The 17,548-nt window shown below is 45.0% G+C and overlaps 1 long non-coding RNA gene across 2 annotated transcripts; it reads left to right on the top strand.

Moving 5' to 3' along the window:
• The first annotated feature begins 1,982 nt into the window (after window positions 1–1,982).
• Window positions 1,983–5,675, top strand: LOC146892307 (uncharacterized). Of its 2 annotated transcripts, none has more exons than XR_015004903.2 (3): window positions 1,983–3,088; window positions 3,329–3,500; window positions 4,936–5,675. It is a non-coding gene; the product is annotated as an uncharacterized LOC146892307 (long non-coding RNA). The 2 variants fall into 2 exon arrangements; XR_015004902.2 differs by having other exon boundaries at window positions 1,983–3,114.
• The last annotated feature ends 11,873 nt before the right edge of the window (window positions 5,676–17,548 follow it).

The following is a 17,548-nucleotide window of genomic DNA, read 5'->3' as shown; positions in this document are numbered from 1 at the left end:
AGCATGAGAAAGGAAGCAAGGCCTGTGGGCTAACACGGAAGCAGCCAGCGGGGGCTGAGGAGGACATTCAGGTCGATCACAGGGTGGACGGAAGCCGGTTACAAACAGGGTTGCGCAAGGAAGGAAGAAACTGGATGAAATGATGAGAAAGATGGATCAGGTAGGCGATCGAGGCCAGAGGGTGTAAGCTGCCTCAAGTCTCAGACAAGGTCAGCAGCAGGTGCTGTGGTTAAAGCGGTGTCTAGTGGGGACCAAAGCACATTTCAGTAAAATCTGAGTGCAAGAGACCTACAGGCAGAAACCACCAGACCCACCTCTAACAGTGGAGATCTTCCCACCCCTCTGCACAGAGTCTCCCTAAGCAGTTCTGTCTGGCCTTGAGGTCACTGAGGTCCACCTGCCTTTGCCTCAAGAGTGCAGGGATTAAAGGTGTGCACTACCATGCCCTGCCTTCTCTCTTAAAAAACATTCTTGCATGGTTTCATACATGTATATAATATATTCTGTTCATATAATCTCACCTTCTGTTATCCCCCTCCTACCTCAGCCTCGCCTCCAAACAAGTCCCTTACCCACTATCATATCTTTTTGCTTTTGGTTTATGACCCTAACCTTGCAATTCTTCTAAGGAAAAGGGCATTTTTGGTAAAACGGTGCTGTGATATTTTGTTATTTTGCTACACCCAATCATTACTATGATCACTGAAATGCTGTTCTTGACAATTCTTTCTTGTTTCATTTTATTGTTAGGGATTTTACAAGTTATTAGATTTACTTTTATGGGTATGGATATCTAGTCTGCATGTATGTATGTATACCATGTTCATGCCTGATACCCACAAAGTCAGAAAAGGGTGCTGGATTCCCTGGAACTAGAGTTATAAATGGTTGTGAGTGGCCAGGAATCGAACCCAGGTCCTCTGAAAGACTGCATTTAACTCTCCAGGCCTCTTGACAAGGAGTCAGGAGTCATCTCGAGTCATTTCACGTGGATACCTTCGCACATTTGCTGAGAACAATAGCCATGGGGCTGGGGCTCCAAGTTATCTGGGCCAGCATTTATTTATAGGAGTGAAGGATGGCCTTCTCCATTCATATTCGTAAGACTGACCCACCCAGTCCTGGACTCAATAGAAGGAAGGGTGGAGTAAGTACACAGAGCTTTGACAATGCTCGAGTTCTGTGCACCCCAAATATCAAGCATGGCAGTTGAGCAATTCTTTAGAAACACCAGGCCTGAGCTGGCAGAGGGATGGGTGGGAGAACTTGTGCCCTGTCTGGAAGGCTGTGTGCACTAAGCCTACAACCTGTGAAAAGCAACCTGTACGCATGCCCTCTTTAAACTGATCCGATCACCGGAAAAGGAGTTTTGACAAAAGCAGCCCTTGCAGCTTCCACACTGGTACTCTGGAGCCTGCAAGGAGCTATTTCTTCTCCTTGGGAGGGCTATTCTTCTCAGCCCAAGCTTTGTTTTACCTTTGGATTCCTCTCCTGCCCTCCCCACGCACCCACTTCCTGTATTAAGCCGCTCCCAGTTGTCCCAGCCCACCGCCCTCCTTTGTTCTTTGGCCTCCTCCACCCACGCTCTGGTAATTGCCTGGCAATCTCTGCTCATCCCTGCAGTTCTTCCCAGCTACCCAGCCGTGTGTACAGCCATCAGCTTGTATGGTGTATGCCCACAATAAGACTGACTTATTTTGGAGAGCGGTGGAGGACTGCCTGTCTCGAGCTAATGGCTGTATCATTTTTAAGCCCACGTGTAAAGGTTTCCATGGTTGATACCTTTCAAACGACTCCTTAAGATGTCACTATTATTTGAGTAGCGTAGATTTCACTATGAAACACCAGGAATAGCGCTAGGCAGGCACAGCCATAAAGGAAGTATAATTAACCAAAGAGAACCAGAGGACCCGTTTCTATGGTCCTAATCTCACTCTGCTGTGAGTAAATCACCGACTCTGCTTAAAGTTCTTCCTCATTTAACAACCAAACATTTGTGGAGGTGGACACCAGGAAGGCCGTTTGTCCTCCAAGGTAGCAATCGGGCATCTCAGCAAGGAGCAATTGCATATTTAAGGTGCCGGCTCCGTCCAGACAAGGCTGTTCCACTTTTTGAGGACAAGGGCAAGTTCAGCCAATCATTCGAGGTGTCAAGCAGGGGCCCAGACTTGATTAAACTCTCCCTCTTCGGAAGCTGTCTCTGGCCCAGGAGGACAAACGGTCAAGGGAAAAGGCTTTTAGCAGAGTTCTCACAAAGCAGAAACTAAAAGGAATATTCTGAACTGGAAACAGTGACCTTTCTGGCATTATTCCCAAAAGGAAAAGCCAAAGGCACGGCAGCCTCAGGAAGGCGCGCGGTCAGCACCCACAGGAACACCGGCTTCCAGGGAACATTCCATCCAGGCCTCTTCAGCGCCAGCCTGAGCGTCTGTTTTGATCATGTTCTGTGCTGCCGATCAGCTTGAGAACCGCGCAGCGATCCTGACAGGCAGACTAGCGATCCTGGCTATGGACACATTCTGAATGGAAAGCACAAAGCAGAATGGAACCATATTGGGAGCATCAAAAGAAAAAAATCTCACAGCGGTACCGATGAGATGGCTCAGAGGGGAAAGGTGCTTATTGCCAAATCTGACCACCTGAATTTGGACCCCTGGAGGTGCAATGTAGAAGGACAGACCTTCACATGCCTGCTTGCATGCACACACATTCTTGCATGCACACATTCATACAGACATGAATACACACACTGAATAAATAAATCGACTACAAAAATTAAACAAAAAAGAAATTCTCTAAGCCTTTTGAAAACAAGGGCCCGCAGCAAACCCAGCCATAAGGAATGCATCCTCAACAACAGGCACAGAAAACGGTTACGGCTCTGGATACTGTGTTATGATAAGGATCTCTCCCTATCATGAAGCGATGTGGTAAATTTCAGAATTTGAGGCTGCGTAACGTATTACACAAGAACTCCGAACAAAAGAGGCCTTCACGCAGGAGCGGGTCTCCTAAGGCTGAACCTCTCTGTGTCACTCAAGGGAAGGACTGCGTCAGCTTCTCTACGTGTGGATGTCTGAGTCCAAAGGTAGATGTGTGTGACTCCAAGCGCAGGTAAACCACTTGCCTGCAAAGGAAATTTAGGGGATTCATTGCAGACATCAAATTTTACCACCAGAGGGTATTCGCCTCTCTCCTGAGTGGCTGGCAAGTTTGTGTAACCCGGACTAGTCCCAAATCACCTCCAGTAAAAAAAAAGGCCAGGTCAGATCTCAGAAAAACAGGTTCTCATTATTTCCCCCATTTCCCTCTCGCCCTTCTGTTTTAGTGTTATTTTCTTTCAACTGAAGCACGCTGGCAGCGAGCCAACCGACACAAACTGTGGAAAACAGAGCCCATCCCCCACCCTGCCGCCGGGCTGTTGAAAACAAGAGGAGGAGGATCTTCGAAGAAGTTGGACCAGGTACCCAGCTATGAGGTCATTGAAGAAGCTGGTCCAGGTAGCCTGATATTTCGGACCGTCTCCAGGGGGCGGGGGTTTCAGGCAACTGAGAATCCAGCCGCCAGAGAGAAAGAACAGAAGGGACTCCAGGCCAGGGAGGCTGCCTGCTTGATTCCTGCTTGATGGAAAGGGATTTACAGTCGAAAACTGCTGATGCCCCGCGAGAAACTAGGAAAGCCTAGCGCAGTCACCAGCGAGGCTCTGACAGCTTCCAGAGTCAGCCAGGGAATCCGTCCCAGCCCATTAGGATACCAAGTTTAGAAAAGCCGGGCCCTGGAAAGGGGCCCCGGGAGATGCCCCAGGGAGTTGGCTTGAATTGGCCAAAGGCTTCCTCTGGAAAAAGGGAGACTTTGTTCAGAGTGAAAGCGGTGAAGTTGAGAAATATGGGATATTAGGTCACTTGCCCAACTAAAGCAAGCTGAACAAATGCAGACTTGAAGTCAATAAGCAGTTTCATTTCTCTCTCTCTCTTTAAAAAGTGTTTGTTTATGGTTATTTATTTATTGGCAGGACTGCAGAGTAAACCTAAGGTCCTGTGTCTACCAGACAAACCCACTAGCCGTGAGCTACATCTGTTTAAATTTTCTTATTATTTTGAGATTGCCTTGCACAGGTCTCTGCGGTTCCTGCCTCAGTCTCCCAAGTCTCCAGAATAACAGGCCTTCACTACAGCTCTGGCATTTGAACTCTGTGTGTGCGCGTGCGTGCGTGCATGCATGTATGTTTGTGTGTGTGCAAATGCACACACACTCAGGTGCATGAGTGCAGGTAGGTGAGAGTGTTACAATGCACGTATTGGAGGTCAGAAGACAACTTCTTGGATCCGTCTTAACCTTTCGTGATATTTGAGACAGGACCTCTCCATCTCCCATTTCCCTGTAGGAACACTGGGGTTTCTCCCATTCGTACTACCTGTCTGGCTTCTGACATGGGTTCTAGGGATTTGAACTCAGGTCCTTAAGTTTGCATAGCAAGCCTTTCTACCCACTGAGCCACCTCCCTAGCCCCTGATTTTGTTATTATTGTTTCACATTTCAATGTTAAGTCTTTATTGTTAATTTTATTGTGTGTGTTTGGGTATTTTGATGGCATATATGTCCGTGTGCTATGTATGTTTGGATTCCCTGGAACTGGGGTTGGAATTGAACTTGGCTCTTCCGGAGAAACAACTGTGAAGAACACAAGCTTTCATCCCAGTCGTCAGGAGGCTAAGACTGAAGAGCCTTAGGTTGGAGGCTAGCCTGGGCTATTTAGTGAGCCCCTGTCTCGAAAACAAAATGACAGCCCAAATTTTAAAAAAAATAATAATTTTAGAAAGAGCTGTAAAGTCATTGTCCTAACCTTGCTTTTCTGGGTTCACGCTATGACTTTTCCGGGTAATGTTAAAATTCATCTATGACGTCCCACCTAGCCCCCCTCTTTGTTTTCTACAGAAAGCTGCTGGGTCAACGTGTGCTCTTCAAGTCACGATTGCCACAGACTGTTGAATTATTCTTGTTAACATCTGTTGCGACTGTCTCGAGAAAGCCGCTTAATCAGCTCATGAAATCCAGCAGCATGCTACAGAAATCGCACCAAGCAGCCGCAGCCAATCTCTGGGTCACAGAGGCCCAGGTTTCATGGGCATTTTCATGCGTAGACGTCATTTCGCTGTGCTCTTCGTCACCTCCTGCCCTCTTCCACCCCTCCTGCCAACCCGGAGAGTTTTTATTCTTAAGCGACTTCTAATTAGCAGGTCTTTTTCTTATTAACGTCTTCAAAGCGCCCTGAGCTCCTCCCCAGATGAAAGGCCCTGAGCAGGGACAAATTATTATTATGCTTACAAAATATGCACACTGAATGCAGGAAAAGTGAGAAGGGTTTCATTGCCCAGCCTGCAATGCTTGCAATACTTTGATCTGCCAATGCAGCCACCAATTACTCCGTACCCTCACTCTCTAAATGCAGGCATCAAAGTGTTCTCGGAGAGACACCTTGTAAAGCTAGCTGTTTATTCTCGAGTGGCTCCCCTAAATTAACTCGTTTCCTTTCCCTTTGTTGGAACTGCTGATTCAGCTCCTCCAGGCCCCTGTTGGGGGACGGTGTCTACCGCTGTGCAGTTGGAAGAAAAAAAAAACCCTCTTATTTCTCTACAGGGGTGACTGTGACCTTAAAAATAAAGTGTCTTTGATAACCTCAGAAGTGTGTATGAGTGAAAAAGTATGTGAGTTCGAGGCCAGCCTGGCCTACAGAGCTAGTTCCAGGTCTGCAAGGATTACACATAGAAACCCTGTCTCAAAACAACAACAACAAAAATATTATATACTACAAAAAGGTACAGGGTGTTATCACATTTATAGTATACAAATAATTCCTAATGACTAAATATAACCAAAACTAAATAGTAACTATGTGAGGTAAACAAAATTAAGAAAGAGTACTCAGAAGCCCTTTTATTTACGGGTATGATAAGGAGATAAACATGGGTAACATGTCATTAAGTTCCGAGTCCTTTGGGCCGCTACCTTATCTTCAAAATAAAGGGCTGAACCCACAGGTCTCTTTCAGGTCTCTCGTAACTTTAAGTACTTGATCTTGCCTCAGAGACACCATTTGTCTTCAGGAGCAAGTTAGTTCATGGTCCTGAATCTGCTCCAAGAGCTCCGCTAAATAGCAAAGGAAGAGCCAGGGATCATGTCGCTGATGTCGGCAAAGAGTGAACTCTTGTTCATGATTGATACTGAAGCCAAAATATCACAACTATTACATGATCGTTGCAACTAGGTTTGGGGGAATTTACATTTTATTGTATATGTCTCAGGTGTACAACGTGGTGTTTTGCTACAGAGTTAGAGAAAATAGTCCCGAGGCCAAGTCATTGAATATCTGAGTTACCCACACAGGGATAAGCAGAGTCCCCAAAGTGTACTTTTAGCCAAACTCCTCAGTCCAGCACGCTATCAATGCCCCTGTAGTGTCATTGAATCCATTAGACCCAGACTAGTTCATCCTCTTAACCTTTGCTTTGTGTCTTCCCCTACCAACCCCGACCTGGCATGTTTTCTTAACCCTAGAGGAACAGACGGGTTGCATTGAAAGTCAGGGCAACTTCTCTGGGCAAGGTTTGGTTTGAACACGTCCGGGACGCCGGCAGAGCAGCTCTTTGAAATGCCAGGGCCTGGTGGGTGTTTCCAGCCGGGAAGAACATTTGATCTTTCCGTGGAAAATAGGTACCTGCACTACAAAGGCAGCTGCTGGTGCCCAGGAGCGAGCTCCTCCCCAGAGGGTGTGTGGCCTCAGCTGTGAAGGCAGAACAGCCCTCTGTAGTGCTGGAAGTATCCAGATTTCTGGGAGACACCGGCATTTTTACTCTGGGCTGTCCCGAGGACTCCATTTAATCTTTTCCTTCTAAGAGCGGACTCATCTTTACTTGGGGCTCGTTCTTTCCTATGGCTGTGTTTCTCCGCACAGAGACAGTTCTTGGCTCAGCACACAGTAGGTGGCCCGTAAATATTAGCTTGCTTAGAAGAGAAGATTAAGTTTTTCAATGAACTTTTTAGGTTTGCATGCAAAGTGATGGGTTTCATCATGGCGTCTTCGCCTGTATGTCTTCTGCTCTAACCAGCAGTTTGTCTTATTTTAAGGGTAAAGCGTAAGAATAAGAGCTTTTCCTTGAAAAAATTCCATTTTCTTCAGGTCCTAAAATCTTCAAATAAACCACCACTGTCGAAGAGCTTGCCAACCCCATGGATCAAAGACTCAGAGATAAAATATGAAATACTTGATATAATAGTATGAAATACAAATACATTAGGACAACATGAAAGAATTTATTTACAGTCTTGAAGGAGGGAAGACCTCTTTTCTACCACCAAAGCAGTACTTCTCCATAAGTAATAAAATATTTCACATATAATATTTATATATATGAATAAAGCATATTTATATATATGAATAAAATATACATTATCCCCCGAAGTGAGGCAGGTGCTAGGCACTTTAGGGATAAATGTTTATGTTTATAACAGAGAAAGCCACTACCTCTTTTAAAGACCGTTAATGGGTCTTCTAAGTTATTTTTTCTTTTTGTTTTAGCCAAAATCCTTTGGAAAAACTTAAGAGGAACTCAACCAAGGTCACTGAGTCACGGTGACACATTCTTTCGGGCTGCCAAGAGTAAACTTTGTTTCTTATAATGCTAAATTCTCTCTCGCAAGCCTTTGGGCTTGCCTTCTGTCCATTTTGAAGTGAGCATGCCCATAAGTGAGCCCTGAAGTGAGCATGCCCATAAATCTCCACCACACAAGTGCATGTGCACACTCCCCCACACACACACCTTGTGCTTCCCTATGTGAGTGTGTATAAGCTCCCCAGCTAATCCCCCAAGTTTTCACTGCTAGGGAGAGCTTGACTTTGCTTTAACTCCCAGTGTCTTCTCCCCAGCGACAGGGAACCCAGCTGTCTTCCCTCATTTCCTGAGAGCCCATCAAGTTCAAGTGCCAAAGAGATAAAGGGAGCCGGGCAAGGCTTATCAAGATAACAAGGCTAATCTACCAATATATAAAATGTACCTCGCAATCAATAAGAAAGGCGCACTTCATGCTCTAAAAAGGGCAAAGAAAACAAACTGAGAGTTCGCAGAAAATGAGATAAAGCTCTTAAGCCCAAGATGCCCTTGGGAACTCGAGAGAGGCGATGACCACCTATGCCAGGCTTCTCTGTGCTACCCATCAGGTTGGCACAAGTCTACAACATGATAGCATGTTGTGCAGGCCAGACCTCAGAAGGGAAGTCAGCATTATGAGTGGGTACCCTCTGTTGGGACTAGCTTAGAAACATCTATCAACACGTACGTAATGAAAGAGATGTGAGATTTAGCTTAAGACACTGAAGCCTAAGATGTGGGGGCCCTCCTCTGTGAAAACCCTTCTCCAGACTCTGGCAGACACTTCCATAGTTTTCTAACATATATTTTTAAATATAGTAAAATAAGTAATTTCAATCACATCTGGTTGACGCCACTACTCCTTTCCACCTGGCTGTCTCTTCACCTGTCTCTCCCCGGGAAAGTGTGCCATCATAGGGACACTGGGCACTTTAAATTTGAAGAGAAATCAACTTTGGGTTTCTGAGGATATATTTATGTGGTGCGCAGTTATCGCATGTACAGCCAGGTTATTGCTTATAGTACCCGTGGGGGTAGGAATGATACCCAGAAACGCAATGCCAACCACTTGCTGTTCTAAGCAGAAGGTATAGAGCCAGAGGTCACATTGAAAGACGTGCTTTATAGTGCTGCAACAGACTGTGTACGTAGCAGGGAAGAAAGACTGCTTGAAGTACTGGGGTAAAAGGCAGTCTTTGCAAGGCCACTTAAACATGAGGCACGCAAAATTGCAAGCAGCATGTTTCATGTTCACAAATATCACATCCAAATAGATGCCTCAGCCTCTCAAGAGGGGCGCGCTAGTTATACATGCACCCTCTATTTATAATTTTAATGAGAACTGTGTAAAATGGAATTCACCAGAAGTCAGAAGTTGTAGGACCCAACTTGAAAGCAGCCAACGTTGCTCTGACTTTGGAGGAGGGCAGAAGGCTCCTCTGACTTGAGTTTTGAAGGGCTTCAGCCTGTCACAGCAGGAAGGCACAGCGACAGGAGCGTGGGTCCCATCGGTCACATTGTGTCCTCAGTCAGATGATGTTCATACTCATCAGACTGCCTCCTTGTCCTGGCATTCAGTCTGGGCCTCCAATCCATAGGATGGTACCACCCATGTTCAGGATGGGTCCTTCCCCCCACAGTTAAACCTCTCTGGGAACATCACCATGGACACATATATCACATGTCTCCTAGGTGATTCTAAACCAAGTCACACCAATAGTGACAATTCACCATCACAAGTCCACCCCACCCCAACCCCCTGGTGAAGTTAACACACCAACGTATCCTGCTAAGACATACTACTCCAGTCCTGGCCTACAAAAGCTCATGGCCATCTCAGTGGAAACAATATTTAGCTCACAGTCCAGTGTCCCCTAACTGTTCATAGCCTCAATACTGTTCAAAGGCCACTCTAACTTCCTACCCATGAGCCTCTAATGCTAACATATATAACAGGATCACGCCATACATTTTTCCGGGTTTCGAAGACAGTGGCAAGTTTTCAATTGCACTTGGCATTTTTACCCTTGCGGTCTCCCTCCTCCACCTCTGAATCCCGATCATAGAGGATCCTCTTTTACTCGATGGTCGCTTTTTGACGAGAAACATCCTCTCCGTGACGGATCTCTAAATGTCCATTTCAGCTTCAGGATTCAAAACCAGGTGTTCAGGGACACTCAGTGTTGCTGGGATCATTGGAAGTCTTCGAATGACAGCCTCAAGACGATCAGAGTCGGTGTTATCCACTGATGAAGGGGAACTGGCGTTGCTACTGATGGGAGACAGGGAACCCTTGTGCATCGCTGATGGGGATGCCGTTCATGTTCTCCATCACCATCGTATGGAAAACAGCTAGAAGAGGGGCCTGGAGAGGTGTTTCCATGGTTGAGAACATGTACTGATACGGCAGAGAATCAGCATTCCGTTCTCATCCCCCATGTCAGGTGGCTCACAACAGTGAATGACTTCAACCCCAGGGCATTCAGCACCTCTTGGCCTCAGAAGGCCATATGTCTACAGGTACATATCCCCACACAGACACATATGCCTAATAAAAAAAAGAACTGATATATGATCAAGCAATCCAACTAGTGGGTGTATATCCAAAGGAAAAACATCATCATGCAGAAAAGATACCGGAATTCCTATTTTATTGCTGTTCTGCTTGATAAGCAAGACATGCAATCAACCTAGATGGTTATCAACAGCTAGAGATACAGAAAATGTGACACGCAGATCCATGCACACATGGGTACATGCACACACACAAAGGAATACCATTCAGTATAAAAGGATGAAGTCCTGCTGTCTGTGACAACCCGAAAGAACCTGGAGGAATTTTATTCGTTGAAACAAGCCAGGCATGGAGACACAAATGCTGCACGATCTCACTCATACATGCAATCTTAAAAACTTGAACTAGTGAGAGAGGCTGCGTGGCAGCTCACACTCAAAATCCCAGCATTTGGAAGTCTGAGTCAGGAGGAGTGATGCAGGGATGAACCCTGTCCGGGCTGCAGTGAGGGCTCCCGTCTCCAAACACTGGAGGACGGGGGAAGTAAGCTGGCATGGCAGGGAAAGGCCCTCATGAGGTGGCACCTGCTGCAAGCCTGCAGGCCTGAGTTTGATCCCTAGGGTCCAGTGATGAAAGGAGAGAAGCAACTCTGAGCAAGTTCTCTTCTCCTAGCCCCAAATAAATGGTGTGTGTGTTTAATTTAACAAGTAAAACAATACAATAATTTTAAATAGAGACAAAAGCATGGCTGTCAGGGAAAATGATGGCCGTCAGGGGCTGGCAGTAGGGGCTGAAGAGATGTTGATTAAAGAACATAGAATGTTCCTTAGGTGGCGGATTGAGTTCATGAGATTTAAATACAGTCTAGTGATTCTAGTTAATAACAACGTGTTGGGAGTTTGAATGTCATGGAAGACTAGATTGTCTTTTCATTACAAAAAAAAAGCAGGTGAATTAATGTTAGCCACTCCACAACGTATGCAGCTTTCAAAACACACTGCATGCAATAAGTATAGAAATTTTTCTCACTTATAGGAGGACTAGGAAGGCTGGAGAGAGAGTACAGCAGCTTAGAGTACCCTGACCCCCACAGGCACTGGAGCATACGCCATGCACGCACACAGACGCACACACCTATACATACACAAAAGTAAGGAGTAGAAGCTTCAAAAAAAAAATGAGGTACTACTTTCCTCTTCCCTTTGGCTCTTTGCATTCTTTACACTGTGAGAACTCGGGCATTTTAAATTTTTATTTTGGTTTTATTTGACACACAACAATTATACATGTTTTATGGTATACAAGGTGACAAGGTGACAAGTCACAATAGCACTGTATGACATAATAGCCAAATGAATGAGAGCATTAAGAAGATCCATCACTTCAAGCTGTCGTTTCTTTGTGGCATGGGCGAAACCTCCTGGTTATTTTTAAGGTACAATATATTAATTATTGTCACCCTTCTGTGCTTACCAGAACTTCTCTCACCTAAATTCTGACTTAACTTTCCTCATCTTTCTTTCCTTACCCCTCTTCTCTCCCCAGTCTCTGGTAAATACCATTCTACGGTCAACTCCTTTGTGATAAACTTTCAATTTTAATTATTTATTTTGCATGGTTGGAGATCAATCTCATGCCAAACAATCACTCTACCACTGAGCTACACGGCAGCCCCAAGTGTTTTTAGATTCCGTATATGTCTGAGTTTTTGTGGTTTTGTTTTTCGGTGCCTGGCTTACTTTTCACTGAACAAATTTGATGCATTCTTCCAAATGGCAGGATTTCATCGTTCCTTGTGGGTGAATTTCACTGATCTCTCATTTCATATAAGGATGCAAAAAGGTTGAGAATTGGCTGGGGCATAACCACAGCAACAAAGCAACTTGCCTAGAAGAAGCGGGGGTGGGGCTCTAAAATCAATTCCCAGTATTAAAAAAAAAAGCAAAGAAGAGCATGGTGGCTCACACCTTTAATCCCAGCACTTGAGAACCAGAGGCAAGAGGATTCCTGTGAGTTTAAGGCCAGGACAGCCAGGGCTATGTAAAGAGACCTCATTAAAAAGACAGAGAGAGAGGGAGAGAGAGGGAGAGAGAGAGAGAGAGAGAGAGAGAGAGAGAGAGAGAGAGAGAGATTGAGAGAGAGAGAGAGACAGAGACAGAGAAAAGATTAAAAATTATCAGAGTGTTGTCGAACATTAGTGAAACCTCATCTCATCCCAGGAGGTTAAAGCAATTAGATCTGGTATAAACTACTATACTCAAATACTTTTTAAAATTTTATTTATTTTCTTTATATCCTGTCCCTCCTCTCCTCCCATTCCCTCCCTCCATTTCCCCTTTGCCCCCCACACCAATCCATTCCTCCTCTGTTTCTGTTCAGAAAGGGGCCCACCCCCCCCCATGGGTGGTAAGGCATATCAAGTTGCATGATAAGCTCCTCCCTTTGTGTCAAGCCTTGCTAAGGCAATCTAGTATGAAGAATAGGCTCCCAAAAGCCAGCCAAAGCATTAGGGACATCACAGGCTCCTGCTGTGAGTCCCACAGTAGACCAAGCTACACAACTGTCACCTTTATGTAGAGGGCCAAGGTTGGTCCCATGCAAGCTAACTGACTATGGGACCGGATTCTGCCAGCTCCTATGAGCTCAGGTTAGTTGTTTCTATGGGCTTCCTTGTAATGTCCTTGAACTGCCTGGATTGCATAATTCTTCCTCCATCTCTTCAGCAGAGTTCTCTGAGCTTGGCCCAGTGTTTGGCTGCGGATCTCTGTACCTGTTTCCAGACCACAACTGGGGTAGTCACCAGTCTATGAGTGTAGTGGAATATTGTTAGGCATCATTACATTGACATCTTTCCCAGTTGTGTTTGGTTCTATCCTAGGTCTCGGGCCATGCTAGCACCTGGGACCTGGCACACAGCATTGGGGGTGGGCTCACTCTCATGGTATGGGTCTAAGACTAGATCAGTCATTAGTTGGCCACTCCCACAGTCTCCATAGACAGATTATAGGTTCAAGGTTGTGTGACTGGGCCAGTGATGGCCAATTCAGGCTACACATCCACCATTGCTAAAAATCTGAGCTGGGGTCATCCTTATAAATTTCAGGGAGTTTCTCTTGCACCAGGTTTCTATCTGATTCTGGAACGCCTCCTCTCTTCCTGTCATTTCTTTCAGTATTCTCCCTCTCCATCCACCCCCAACCCAATCCCTCATGTTCCCATCTCCACTCAGCCCCAGTTCACCCACAAGATCTCTTCTATTTCTCACTGGGTGAGAAGTGGGCAGGATAGGCCTTCCCTAGACTCTACCCGGAAGATTTTTCATCCCCATGACCCCAGTACCTTGAACAGCATCTGCAACTTGAAAGGACCTTGGTAAACATTTGTTAACTGTTACTGACGAAAGAAGACATAAACCTTAGAGAAACCAGACACCAATTAGACCTCTAAATTTCCAAGGATTTTAAAAAGAAGGCTAATGTCTACCTGTCATTAGCGGGGGTAGTGGGTGGAATGGCATGGGGGAGTGGGGCGGTAAGGGAGTGGGAAAGTAGGGGGCCTGGAAGTGCAGGGAATGGGGATAAAGAAATCTTTTTCCATGAATTTTCCTTTAAATCGAGGTAACACCTATAGAGCATAAAATGACCCATTCTGGGGCTGGAGAGATGACTCGGTGGTTAAGAACGCTGGCTGCTCTTCCAGAGGACCCAGGCTTGCTTCCTAGCACACACAGTGGCTCACAACTCCCCAGAACTGCAATAGTATTTAGTACATCACAGGGATGGCCAACCAGCTCTGGTACCAAGACATTTTCATCACTCTGCAAAGAAAACCTAGTACTCATTAGAACCCTTCCGGTTCTGGTATCCCAAGCCCCAGTACTAACCAACCTGATTCCTGGCTCTGTGGATTTACCTGAAATGGGGGCAGTCTGCATCTTTTGTGCCTCTATCACTAAGCATAATCTTTTCCCAGAGCATCTACGTAGCAGCACATTGTTCCTGTCTGTTGCTGAATAACGCCCTGTTCTCTCTGTGCGTACCTTGAAGTACCACAGAGTTGTGGCAAGAAAAATGACTCCAGTGGTACCTCCGCCATGAGGTTGGAAAGCTAAGGAATGGGCTGGATTCAGCTATCAAAGCCATGGCTCTAATATTCTCTTTAACGATTCATGTAGTCAGAAAGAGAGATATACAGTAAAGAGAGATTCAAATATGAAGAAAACCTCTAAATGTTTTACAGTGTGTTAAAAATATAGGCAGGCTAAAGGTTACAGTAATTAAAAATAAAAAAGAAAGAAAGGGAGAAATAGGGTGTGGTGATACACTCCTTTAATCCCAATGCCTGGGAGGCAGAGGTATGTTGACCTTTGTGACTTCAAGGGGCAGAGGTAGATTGACCTCTGTGACTTCAAGGTGTGGTAGCACATGCCTTTAATCCCAATGCCTGGGAGACAGAGACAGACAGATCTCTGTGAGTTCAAGGTGTGGTAGCACACACCTTTAATCCCAGCATTGGGGAGGCAGAGACAGAAGGATCTCTGTGAGTTCAAGGACAGCCTGGTCTATATAGTTATTCCAGGACAAAGATATACAGAGAACCTGTCTCTAAAAGTAAAAGTAAAAATATAAGAAATAGAGGTTAAAGTAAAGCCACATAAAGATGGAAAATAAACAGAGAATCTTGATACTGTATGCTATTATGCTTTCTTTGAATTGTTTGAATACTGAGGCAGGAGCAGCAGCTGCTAAAAGACTTTTGTTTATAAATGCTGCTGAATTAATCCAAGATAGGTATTTTGAAAGTACCTTGGCTTCAAAACTGAAGTCAAAAGGTATATTACTTTAGAGAAGAGATTTTGCTTTTGTTTCCACAGAACATGAGAGGCTGTGGATTCATTTTGAATTAAGAAAAATCAAGTTCAATCAAGGAAGACCACCTGAGAAATCTCCGGTAGGAACAGATGGCCTGGATACAGAGTTCTACATTCAAAACAGATTCAGGATTGCTGCCTGAGGTGATCAAGACTCACAGGATACTCCAGTCAGGGCTTGATGATAATTTTCTTTAGTTCCCCATAAGATTATCAGCGCCCCCAACCAGCAGGAAGTAGGCTGAAATACTACGCCCACATTCCCAACAAATGGACTATGGGTATTTTCCTTTGTTTAAAAAAAAAAAGAGGGAAATGATGTGGGAGAATTGTCCATATTCTGCCAATCATATTTTAATAAAACGTTGATTGGCCAGGCAGGCAGTATAGGCGGGGAAGCCAGACAGGAAGTAGAGGTGGAGCAAAGAGACTGGGAGTCTTCTGGGAAGCAGGAAGCTCCCTCCACAGTTCTGCCCAGACAACTGGAGAGGAAAGGTGTAAGTTGCCCTGCTGGAAAAGGTACTGAGCCATGTGGCTAACATAGATCAGAATAATGGGTTAAGATAAGTCATAAGAACTAAAAAGTAGCCTGGCCTAATGGACCAATCAGCTTTATAATCTTATAGAAATCTCTGTGTGATTGATTTTCTCTGGGACTTGCCGGCTGTGGGGTACCAGGCGGGAACAGATACCCCAACAAGCCGGCCTTCATGTTACACATCTGAGGCTGAGCACAATCTTTATCCCCCACTGCACACACACACACACACACACACACACACACACACACATATATACACACACACATACATATGTATGTGTGTCACTCCCCAGAATTAAGGAAGTAGAGGTGGAAAAAAGAGAATGGGAGTATTCTAGGAAGCAGGAAGCTCCCTCTCCAGTTCTGCCCAGACCACCGGAGAGGAAAGATGTAAGCTGCCCCACTGGGAAAGGTACTGAGCCATGTGCTAATGTAGATAAGGATAATGGGGGTAACATAAGATATAAGAGCTAATAAGTAGCCTGACCTAATGGGCCAATCAGTTTATAATCTTATGGAGTCCTGTGTGTGATTTTCCTTGGGGTATGCCAGCTGTGGGGTACCGGGTGGGACAGAAACCCCAACAAGCTGGCCCCTCATGTTACAGATGGCGTCCACTCATCCTCTGCGGGGTATTTTGGTTACTTCTGTCTTTGGCTACTGTAAATGACACTGTTATAATATCTTACCTTTCTAATGTGCATGAGTAGCTCTGGAGGGACTGGTCCCTGTGGCATCATTTGAGTATCTGGCACTTTAGCTGGGATGCAGCATTTAGTGCCTCTGGTGTTAGTGGTTAAATATTTTAAATCACTATTAGCAGATTATCATATTTCAACATGAGAGGTCCGGGTTAAATTCTTCTAATTCCGCAGAGAATTGAGACAGAAGTGGGCATGGAGCCAAACAGTCTGCACAAGTGACTAATGAAATATAATTGATTTCAAATAGGTATGAGTCAATGAGATCAATCCTGTAGGGAAAATGAGCTAAAGCCATGAAGTGGAGTTGGTTATGGGAACAGGAAACAAAGCAGAGCAGTTTCAATGCCCAGTCTCTGGAAAATGCCCCTGAGATGCCACACTGGGGAGCCTCCTCCAAGGCAGCCAGTGCGGCTTAGCCAGTTCACCCTTCGGGTTCCTCCCTGGCCTGTTTCATGCCTTGGATTCCTGCTCTGTGTATTTCTCGCAGCTGTCCTTCCCTAGTGATTCCTGGTATCCGAAGAAGCTTAAGAGAAACAAACACCTCCAAGGAGCAAGGGAGAGTGTGGATACCCAGAGCTTCTTAATTGTGGATACCCAGAGCTTCTTAATTCTTCACAGTCTTTGACTCCGGAGTTCCCTCAGGAATCCCTGACAATGGCAAAACCCTAAGTTCAGGAAATCTGTATGCATAAGAAGTTCGCCACAGTGTTAATATAAGAAATTAGAAAAATGTATTCAAATAGTAGAGATGAGTAAGAAAAGAGAAAACAGTGGAAGGACCTAAGTTAGATTCGAGGTTTGTAAATATGTGTGAGGCTGGGGTAACTTAGGGGGAGAGTATCTGCTTAGCCTGCTCAGGCCACTGGCTTGTCTCTATTATTTCACACACACAAAAGAAGAATTCTAGATGAAAAGCTTTGTCTTAACATTGAAACATATGCTGGAATAATCTTTATTTAAAAGTAGGAAATAAACATCTATTCATGTGGAAAATATCCATAGAAGAAATATGATAAAATTATCGTATAAACAGAAATTATATTTTGATTTTTCCCCCTACGCGTAAAATATTTTGAAGTGTATATGTGTTGTTTTTATAAAAGGGAAATGCTTCAAGACATAGGAAAACAACATGGTGCAGCACACATAAGCCGGGCACGGTGGTGCACACTTACAATCCTAGCATTTGAGGAGTGGGAATATATGGATGAGAATTCCACCCTCATCTACTCAACAGGTTTGAATCTAGCCTGGGTTACATCAGACCCTATC

Source organism: Myodes glareolus, chromosome 12 (genome assembly GCF_982192425.1).
Source record: "Myodes glareolus chromosome 12, mMyoGla1.1, whole genome shotgun sequence".
Taxonomy (NCBI): Eukaryota; Metazoa; Chordata; class Mammalia; order Rodentia; family Cricetidae; genus Myodes; species Myodes glareolus.
This window is presented reverse-complemented; position numbering and strand designations above follow the sequence as displayed.